This window comes from Chlorocebus sabaeus, chromosome 6 (genome assembly GCF_047675955.1).
Source record: "Chlorocebus sabaeus isolate Y175 chromosome 6, mChlSab1.0.hap1, whole genome shotgun sequence".
Lineage (NCBI taxonomy): Eukaryota > Metazoa > Chordata > Mammalia > Primates > Cercopithecidae > Chlorocebus > Chlorocebus sabaeus.
The window spans coordinates 62,531,519-62,542,471 of NC_132909.1; positions in this window are offsets into that span (position 1 = coordinate 62,531,519).

Genomic DNA, 10,953 nt, shown 5'->3' on the forward strand with positions numbered 1-10,953 from the left:
CGGGATGAGGGAGTTGATGTCTCTGAGCCCCAGTTTTGTCACCACTAAAATGAGGCCGACATACTGGGGCAGAGTGCCAGTCCCCGGGCTAATAGAGGCCTGTTTCCTACTGACAAAACCTCTTACTCCTAGGAACAGCTCCAACCACCACACACTAGGGAACACTCAACCCAGGCCAACTTGTCAGAGGCACGTGAACCAGAGCGACTCCATCTTGAATGGGGGCTGGGTAAAGGGAGGCTGAGACCTGCTGGGCCGCATTCCCAGGAGGCTGGACATTCTTAGTCACAGGATGAGACAGGAGGTCGGCACAAGATACAGGTCATAAAGACCTTGCTGATAAAGCAGGTTGCAGTAAAGTCGGCCAAAGCACACCAAAACCAAGATGGCCACGAGAGTGACATCTGAGTGTCTTCACGACTCATTATGTGCTAATTATAATGCATTAGCTGCTACAAGACACTCCCACCAGCGCCGCAACAGTTTACAGATGCCATGGCAACATCTGGAGGTTACCCTACATGGTCTCAGAAGGGAGGGCAGAAACCCTCAGTTCTGGGAATTGCCCACCCCATTCCCGGAACACTCGTGAATAATCCAACCCTTGTTTAGTGTATGATCAAGAAATAACCATGAAAATGGGCAACCAGCGGCCTTTGGCGCCACTGTGCCTGTGGAGCAGCCATTCTGTTTTTTCTTTTTTCTTTTTCTTTTTTTTTTTTGAGATGGAGTCTCGCTCTGTTGGCCAAACTGGAATGCAGTGGCATGATCTTGGCTCACTACAAACTCCACCTCCTGGGTTCAAGCGATTCTCCTGCCTCAGCTTTCCTAGTAACTGGGATTACAGGCACCTGCCACCATGCTCAGTTAATTTTTTGTATTTTAGTGGCGACAGGGTTTTGCCATGTTGGACCAGGCTGGTCTCGAACTTCTCACCTCAGGTGATCCACCTGCCTCGGCATCCCAAAGTTATAGGATTCCAGGGGTGAGCCGCTGCGCCCGGCCAGAGTAGCCATTCTTCTATTCCTTTTCTTTCTTAATAAACTTGCTTTCACTTTATGGACTCTCTCCAATTTCTTTCTTCTGTGAGATCCAAGAAACCTCTCTTGGGGTCTGGATCGGAACCGCTTTCCAGTAACAAACTTGCTTAACCTCTCAGACCCTTCGTCTCTTCATCTGTAACCAAAGACAAAGCCTTCCCCGAGGTTCCAAAAGTGTGGAGAGAACGCATGGAAAACGAGGGGCACAGAGTTGGTGTGCAGAACCAATATCACAGACTGGGTGTCAAGCCACTGTCATACTGGAAGTAATATCATGCTCTCCCCCACAAGTTATGAGGAACAATATCACAGGGGGGTGTGTACCTTTTCCGGTAGTGGGAGTAGTATCATCATCTCTACCTTTAGATGACAGGAACGATGTCACAGGGTGGGTGTACACCCCGTGTGTTTTTGGAAGCAATGTCATTCTCTCTTCTAGGTTTTACGATTCACATCACAGACTGGATATACACCCCTTGTTATACTGGATGGAGTCTCATCCTCTTTCCTCCTGTAACTTTAGAACAATATCTCATGGGGGTTGTATATCTCTTTAATATTGGTAGTAATACCATCTTCTCGTTTCCTGGATATAAGAAACAATATCACAGGAGGGGTGTACACCCCTTGCAATGTTGGTATTAATATCACCTCTCCCCTGTGGTTATTAAGGACAAAATCCCAGGGTGGCTGTACGGTTCCTACTTTATTGGGAGTAATAACATCCATTCACCCCCTGGATATAAGGAACCATATCACAGAAGAGTTGTCCACCCCCTTCGAAATTGTCATCCATGTCGTCTTCTTCCCGCCTGGATATTAGGAACAATACCCCAGGTTTGGGGGCGGTGTACACCCACTGCGATATCGAAAGTAAAATCAGCCTCTTTCCCGCTGGATATTAGGAACTATATCACAGGGGTGTGTGCACCTTCTGGGATATTGGGACTACTATCAGCCTCCACCCCGCTGCATATCAGGAACAGCATACAGGGGGCAGGGTGGTTACACCGCCTGCGATATTAAGAGCAATACTCTTCTCTTTCCCCTGTACATTAGGAACTACATCACAGGGTTCTGTACACCTTCAGCGATATTGGGATTCGTGTTATCCTCTCCCCCATTGAATGTCAAAAACGATATCACAGAAGGGTGTACACCCCCTGTAATATGGCCAGTAACATCATCGTCTCTACCTTTGGATACTAGAAACAACATCACAGAGGGTGTGCACACTCCCCTGCAATATTGGGCATAATGTTATCCTCTCTTCCCCTGGATATTAGAAACGATATCCCTGGTGGAGGGAAGTGGAGTACATTAAGAACATCATCACTGGGTGGGTGTACTCCCCCTGCGATATTGGGTGTAGTATCATCCTCTCTTGCCTAGGATATTAAGAACAATATCACAGGAGGGGTGTACAGCCACAGTCCCTGCGTTATTGGGAGTAATAGCGTCTTCTCCCACTCTACATATAACGAACAATATCCCAGGGTTTGTGTACATCCCTTGCGATATTCGGCATATTGTCATCGTCACCCAACGTGGATGTTGGGTGTAGTGTCTCAGAGGGGTGTACACCTTCTTCGATATTGGGAGTAATATCACCCACTCCCCTCAGGGTCGTAGGCTAAATATCGAAAGGGTTTTACAACTCGTGCGATATGGGCAGTAATATCCTATCCCCACCTGGATGTTAGGAACCGTATCACAGGCGGCTGTACACTTCTTGGCATATTGGGAGTCTTATCCTCTCCCATCTTGAATATTATGAAAAATATTACAAACGAGGTGTACACCCGCTGAGATATTGAGAGTAATATTATGCTCTCCTCTTCGGGATATTAGGAACAATATCGCAGGAGGTGTGTGCAACCCCTGCAATAATGGGAGTAATATCATTTTCTCCCCTTGAATATAAGAAACAATATCACAGGAGGATGTACCCCTCCTGTGATACTAGGAGTCATATCATGTTGTTCGGAACAACAGCACAGTGGGTGTGTAAAACCCCTGCGATATTGCCATTAGTATTATCTTCTCCATCCCAGGATATACAGAACAACATCACAAGGTGATGTACACCCCTGTGATATTGGGGGTAATATCTTCCTCTCCCCGGGTGGCTATTACTAATATCTTCGTCTCCCTGGCTGGATGTGAGGGAAAATATCACAGTGGAGGTCCAGGCCCCCTGCGATATTGGGAGTAATATCATCTTCTCGTACCCTGGATAGAAGGAACAAGATGATCGAAAGGATGTACACACACTGTGGTAGTTTCAATAATATCATCCTCTATCCCCTGGTTATTAGGAAAAACATCATAGAGGAATGTACACTTTCTGCGATATTGGGAGTAATATCTTCTCCCTGTCGGATATGAGGAACAAGTCTATTATTAATATTAATAAATATAATAAAATTAATATTAATCATCGACATTAATAATGACAATAGATACTAAATATTAATACTGATTAAAAATATTAACGATGAGTATTAATAATTAATACTAACACTATTAATAATAAAATAATGATATCAACAATTAATCTTAATACTGAGTGATGCTGGCAAAAAACGATAATATTAAAAATTAGTAACATTAATCAATGATATAATTATTAAACGTTAATTTTTGACATCATCTATTTAAAATAATTATCTATATTAATGGTAAAATATTAATTGATAATATTGATAATTATTACAATCGATTTTTGATGTTTAATAATTAATTACATCACTGTTCCCTGAGCAATACACTGAAGGTGTACACCCGACTGTGAAAGAGTTCATTATTTCCAGAGGGGGAGACGATATTACTCACAATATCTTAAACAGGCTATGAGTCCACCATGGCTCCCAACAGCCAAGGAGGGGAGAGGGGATGGCTATTGGACCCCACCTCGCGGGAGGTGCCTCACCCCCCTGCGAGGGGGCGCCCAATAGCCAAGTGGGGGAGAGGGGGTGGCTATTGGGCCCCACCTCGCGGGGCCTCTACCTGTGCCTCAGCTCCCACCCCGGCACCCTCCAATCTGTTCACACAGACTGGAGACCCATCTATAAAAAACATTCATCTGATCCAGTCATTGAAAACCCTTTGCTCTCTTCAAGTACACGTCAAGCCTTTCTCGAGAATCCCTGCTCCGCCTGGTTCTGACACCAGGTCCCACTGTAGCTCCAGCCACCCCAGGTCCTCCTGGGGCCTCTGGATACGCTGGCCGCTGTGTGCGTCACATTCGGGCACAGTGGTGGGCGGGAGAGCGACCCCCAAAGGAATCCCAGTCCCAATCCCTGCAACCTGGGACTGTTCCCTCATGCGGTGATAAAGGTGAATTCTGACGACTACCCAGGTGGGCCCTAAGTGCCACGACCTGCATCGGCAGATGAGGGGTGCAGAGGCTGAAGGCGCTGGAGCAGGATGCTGCACACCCACATGGGAGGAGGCGGCGCCAGGGAACAAGGCGTGCAAGGCCCGCAGCTCTGGGCACCTGAATGGGCCACGAGGGACTCTCCTGGAGCAAACACGCGGGTCTCAGTCCATGGCTCCTGCCCTCCAGAGCTGTGGGAGAGGGAGTATTATTTTCCAGCCCCAGGTGTATGGTCAGGGTCACAGCGGCCACGGAACACACACAGGCACCTTCCTTAGCTCTGACCCAGAGGGAAATGCCATTTCCTCAGGAAAACGCCGCCTGGTTTCTAAGACCGCAAAGTTCCCTCTGTCAGGGGCTCTCGGGGCACCTCGTGTCCTCTCTTCGTAGAAATCACCCCAGTGTCTCTCCCTGCAGTTACCTCGTGGTTATTTGACTTGCAGTCGTCACTAGGCTGCAAATTCCATGAGGGCAGGAACGGTGGGCTGGGCTCACACCACTGCACCATCAGCAGGACCCCGCCGAGCCCAAACAGCAGGCGCTCAAGAAATACTTGTCTCTGAATGACATAAGCACAGTATTCCCCAGGAAGTCGTCTGTCCATCCGTCCGTCCTGGTCAAGGGCTGATCCTGCAGGATTCCCTAACAGGCCTCCATGGGACTCAGTCAAGAGTAAAAACATGAAGTGGGGGTGTGGACTTGAGACTGGGAGCCATATGAGAGTCTGTGCACCAAAGTTTAACACCCACTGGGAAATTTTCACTTGAGTACCTCGGATGAAATTTAAAAGCGCATTTTGTTGAGTAAACACAGGCTTGATTAAACCATTCCAACCTATACTTGGTTTTTTGACAGATTCTTTTCCTCCCAAAATAATTGGTTGATGTATTCAAAACTGAACACGGGCTCTAGTTAGAAGGCCTCTTTGCATTGTGTAGAAGCCGAGGTGGGGAGAGAAACAGGCAATAGGAAGAATTCCCATCTTTGTGCTTAGGAAGGACAGAGGACAGAAACCCGTCAAAGGTCCAAAGAGCCCACAACTGCCTTCTTGAAGGGCCAGTGCAGAATTCTGAGGGTGTCACTGTTCCACCTGTACCGGGTCTCTCTCTAATTGCGATCTAAGACTTAAGATGCCATAAGGCTTTAAGACTTGCCCTTGGTGTTAGAGAATCCCGGGCATGGGAAGGAAAATGTGGGTGGGGCATCAGGACCCCCAGAGGCACAAAGCCTCATGGGTTATTTTTCCAACTGAATCTCCCCCGCAGCCCACCCTGAGGTGGGGAATTACTGTCACTCATTCAAAGAATGACAATCGCTTAATGGCAAAAGAATTCTGCAGGCAAAGCAGCTCTCCCAAGAGGCTGATTTGTGCCCAAGAGAGTCTGAGTTCTTGTCCTGCCAGGCTACTGCTGTGGGTGCATGGAACAGCTCAGCCCTGACACCTGAGCCACGCCCGCGACCGTGTGCTCCTCTCAGTGTAAACGCAGTGACAGCTGGGATGGAAGAATCCGCCTTTGCTGGAGCTTAGATACAGCTTTCCTGAACTCTCTCCTCATTACCTAGATGGCATCTGAAGCCTGAATTAGCCTCTAAAAATAGCAAGTCACTCCAGCCGTGCCTCAGGCAATTAGTCAAAGTAGCACTGACAAGAAAAAGGCCGATCCCAAGCGTGGCCCTGCGTGGACAGCAGCTGTGAGCCGCACTCGTCAGGCAGAGCCTGTGACCTCAGCCATTCTTGCCACACAATGGGATGTGCCTGGCAGACACAACCCCCTGCAAGGGCACACACACAATCCTGCTAGGAAATTCCCTAAGGAGTCCCATGGGAGCGAGAGCCCCAGGCTACAGTTCAAACATAACTGGCACGTTGCTCCGTGGGTGTAAAGAACTATACATTGGTGGTGAAAGATAAGGTGGCGTTTGCTACAGCGTTAAAGTAGAAAAAAGCCACTGACTTCTCTGTGAGAACCACCTTGCTCTGTGAATCTGCAGGGAGGCCAGTTTTCCCATGACTGCTATCCCTCACGGCAGCCGAGCCTCTACTGAAGTCGGTGGCCAGACGGGGCAGGGGGTAGGGGTCCCGTCCCTGCTACAGCAAGGGACCCGCAGCAAAGCACAGCCGCTGGCCGGGGTTGTGCTGCGCCGCACGTGGGGTGCGAGGGTGGAAGCATGTGTGGACATCTACAAGGTGCTAAAGGAGAGCGAAGCCAGCGATGGCCGGAACATAATGGCATTCAATGAACAGGGGTCAAACACGGGGCCCAAGAAAGTCCAGGGAACGAGCCGGGGCCAGCCTCTGCAAGGCCAGCACAGCACCAGGGAACACGACAAGGAGAAGCCCAGGAGAGAGATGGCCCTCAGCTCGAGTGGGAGGCACAGGAGGCTGCAGCTGATCTCACGGCCCCTCCGCTCCCTTCCCTGCACTGGAAGTCAGTTCTGAAGGAAGAACCCGGAACAGAACCGCTGTTTTCCGAGGTTCTGTGCCAAGCTGAACTAAGGAGTCTCCAACAGGGCTGGGAGTTTTCACCTCAAACTCCGGAGGTGGTTTGGACGTGAACATCTAAGGTAAAGGCCAGCGGCTGCTCTTCAGAAGGCACCAGGCGGACAAGCCACTGATGTGACTCCACCTGCCAAGGTGGCCATAGTCCCGTTTGCAGCTGAGTGAGGACACTCTCTGCAGCAAAGGCCTGTGGGAACTCCCACAGGTCTTCATGTCCAGCTCATGATCATAGAGGTGGGTCAGCTTATCAGGGACCTGAGGGGCCACCATGTGGCTGTCAGCACCATGCCCATCACCGGCAGGATCCACTCCTCCCAAAGCACATGTTGGTGAAGCTGCCTGCCCAGGAGGACTTGATTTCAGCTCTCTCAAGAACCTCTCATCTCACCAGGAAGGCTGTGGTTCCAGGCAGCGGCCCCCAGTGGACACGGCTGTGTCCCAGAGCTCTTACATACCACGCACTCAAACCCCTTCCTGCAGGCTCCCACAGCTGGTCCTGCAGCCTCGCTAGTCAACGCAGGCAGGAGAGGCAGGCTCCAGAGAAATGGTGCTCACCGCTCCCCTAGTCTAGGTGGGATAGAAACATGACCCCAAGGACTGAATATATCATCTCACTTTTAATCAATAAAGACAGATTCTCCCTAAGGCAGAGAAGCTAAATAATTTACCCTGTTCTAGCCAGGGTGACCGACATAAGTCAAGCTAACAAAGAGTGGGGGAGGGTGGGGAAGAGTAATAATAAATCTGGCTCATTCTTAGCACAGAAGAAACAAATTGCTAAAATAAATGAAAGAAAGCAATGGGAGGAAATGGGGTTCTCTTACCTAGACAACAGCGTTCAGGCCAGTGTCAGCGCCCAGGCTTATTTCTGTGCCCGGGACATTGTTGCTAATCGTGGCCGGCACCACACACAGGGGGATGCAAAGCTCCTGGCGGCGGCCTCACGCCTCAGCCATGTCGCACGCGCTCTTGTAAGCCTGAAGCAGCAGGGCCAAGCGGTTAGCGGGGGGTGCCGGGTGCTCACCTGCCAGCCCCAGGGCCTGCGCTGAGTTCCAGGAAGGGACAGAAGGGGCCTGAATCACCAAGGGAAGCCGGTTCATGCGAGTCAAGGGGCCACGGGGAGCTCTGGAGGCCATGCGGTAGCAGGACAGGCCTCAGCGACACAGGGGACTGCCTGGGCACAGCCCAGGTCCTCGTGAAAGGGGAGGCCTGGAGGCAGCACAGCAGGGTGGGTGTGAGGCAGGCAGCAGAGCAGGTTGCAGGCAGTGGCGAGTTAGTCACGAGCGGGACAGCTCAGCTCTCGGCATCTCATCGTGGGTAAGGGAGGCCAGGACGGTCAGCAGGTTTAAAGGCAAAGCCAGTCCTGTAGCTTCCTGCAGGCAGGCCACGATCAGTGGGATGGGCACACAGCTGTAAGGACCATACCAAGTGACAGCCTTCATCGTGCAGAGGCAGCCTCCACGCTCAGGCAGGGAAGGAGGCAGGCAGCTGGATTACCGGCGGGTCACACTCAGCCCCACGCCACATCTCTGCTCACCGGCAGGAAGCCGCACACAAAGCCACACAGGCGAGCAAGAGCCCGAGTTACTGCTCTGGGGTTCCACTGGGAAATGGGTTCTGGTGTCAGAAAGGGGAGCGGTTCTGGAGCCCATGTGCACCGGGATTTTCCAGACTCCACCTCAAGGTGTTAACCAAGGTAACAGCAGGACAGGTCTACACGCTCACTGTTCCCACCTCCAAGCGGCCCCACACAGCAAGGTATTTTTGTCATCCACTTGGCGGCAAAACCAACTGTTTATGGACTTGGACGTGTCCCTCTTCCTGTGAATATCCCCACATCTGCTGCAGAAATGCTACTGCTGGGACGCAGGGCGGGGCCCACATCACCCCGGGAGAGTTGGACAGTGAGCGACCCAGGCTCTGCAGCCCTGGTGCAACCCAAAGCATCCCAAGGCCAGGAGTCCGTGTGGGCCGAGGGCTTCCGACAGTGGGTGGAGATCTGTGGCAGGTGAGTTCACAGCGTGGTGGGTAGGAGGGTAAGGTGGATGGGTCAGTGCTGGGCGACCACGAGGTGAGCTGTGAGCAGGGTCCCCCGCACCCCATGGCATGGCCTCCACGTCCACCCAGGCCCAGCACATGCCCAGTTCTTGGGCTGCTCTGTACAGGCTCTGCCTTGCAGGCTCTGGCCATGGCAGTTTGTGCAGGACTTCAATCCAAATGGCAGCCTGCTTGCCAGCCAGAAACACTCATCTGGGGATACTCACTGGCCTGGTGCCCAGGATGTGGCCCCGTCAGCACCATCACGTGGGGGGCTCCTTATGCTTTTCAGACAGGTGATGTCACTCCTTTCCTGTAGAATACCCAAGGTCAGGACTGACCAAGAGTGGTCACGGGGAGCTGGCTGCTTCTCCACGAAGCCCTGGCTGGAAGCCAGAGGGTGTGGGTGACTTGGGGCCAGGAGGGGCCTGAGGCACACAAGAGGGCAGGTGGGGGAGGTCTCGGCTCCTTAACTCCACATTGAAATCTGTGGGAATGACCACATTGCTGCAAATCCTCTCTCCCCTCCTTCCCTATCGTTCCTCTTCTCCTTCCTTCAGTCTCCAAAAAAGGGGAGGGAAGCTTCAAGATGGGGGAGACCCTGCCCAGAAAAGCATAAAACTCTGAAGACCGAACACAGCCGAGCCCCTGGGTCCGTGGTGGGGCCACTATGACAAGGAATTACTCTCAATGCTGTGGTCACCGCCACCTTCGCGACACCTGACGGCTGTGTGACACCCAACTACTGTGTTTCTGATGTGACCTGATCAAGCTTACAGGACAGAGTAATGCACCAGCCAGCACTAGGGAATGAAAGGAGTCCAACCGAAACTCCCTGCAGCCATATCCTGAGAATGTGTAACACCTGCTCTGAGGTATTTCATTCATTCTGTTCTGCCCAGAAGACCCACTCACCAGCACTGCATAGATTCTGAGGGGCTGTGGCATCAGCTAAGCATCAATGCTGGCAAGAAGGAAATCACGAGTGAGGATGAGGACACACGTGTCCAAAGAAAATGACGACTTCACCGTATCAGATCCGCCCAGGGCTTCTGAAGCACAACACGGCCACGTCCTGAGCCAGACTCCTACTATGGAGCCAGCCCTGTGCTTGGAGGGACTTTCCACGGTGTCCCTTGTCTCCAGCACCAGAAGCTGGGAGCACCCCTTCTCCCAGTTCTAACCAGAAACCTCCCTGGACGGTGCAAACATCCCCTGGGGCACAATCATCCCAATGAGAATCACCGAATTTACTGAACAACTGGAGCCATCCACAGACCCCAAACATAAATGCTGCCCAGGACCAGGCCATGAGTCATGGGGCACAGAGGGTGTGGCCGGACAGGGAAGAGACGCTCACTCCCACACATCCTCAGCCTCCGACGGCTGCAGGACAGTGGCTGGAGCGACCCGGAGCCATCCACATCAAGTCGCCTCACACCCTCATGTCCTGAGTTCGTCACCAGCTCCTGTTCTATGGCCAGACGAGCCCAGTTCAGACCCAAATCCAAACCTTCTCAGGCTTCATCCTGTTTGGCCGTCAGTAAACAGGACTCTGGAGAACACAGCTGCCATGTTCACATCTCCGTCCCTCTCCCTTCAGGCGTCCACAAAGGGACCCTCAGCAGCTTTTTCATCCCTGTCCCGGCTCCTGAGCAGCTGCTGCATTTGCCAGGGTGACCTCGATCGGCTGGCGTCACTCACCCATCACGAGACTAGAAGCACAGCACTCCCAAGACAGCCTCATTCCTCGGAGCTCAGGATCAGAAGCGCAATGAGGACACACACATACCCTTACCAAGGTGGCTGTGCCTGGCCAACGGAAGCCTCAACTAACTACACGCTCCAGTTCTTTCTCTATTATAATCAGTTAACTTCAGGCCCGGCGCGGTAGCTCATCCATGTAACCCCCATGCTTTGAGAGGCCAAGACAAGGGGACTGCTTGAGCCCAGAAGTTTCAGACCAGCCTGGGCAACACAGGGAGACCACGTTTCTG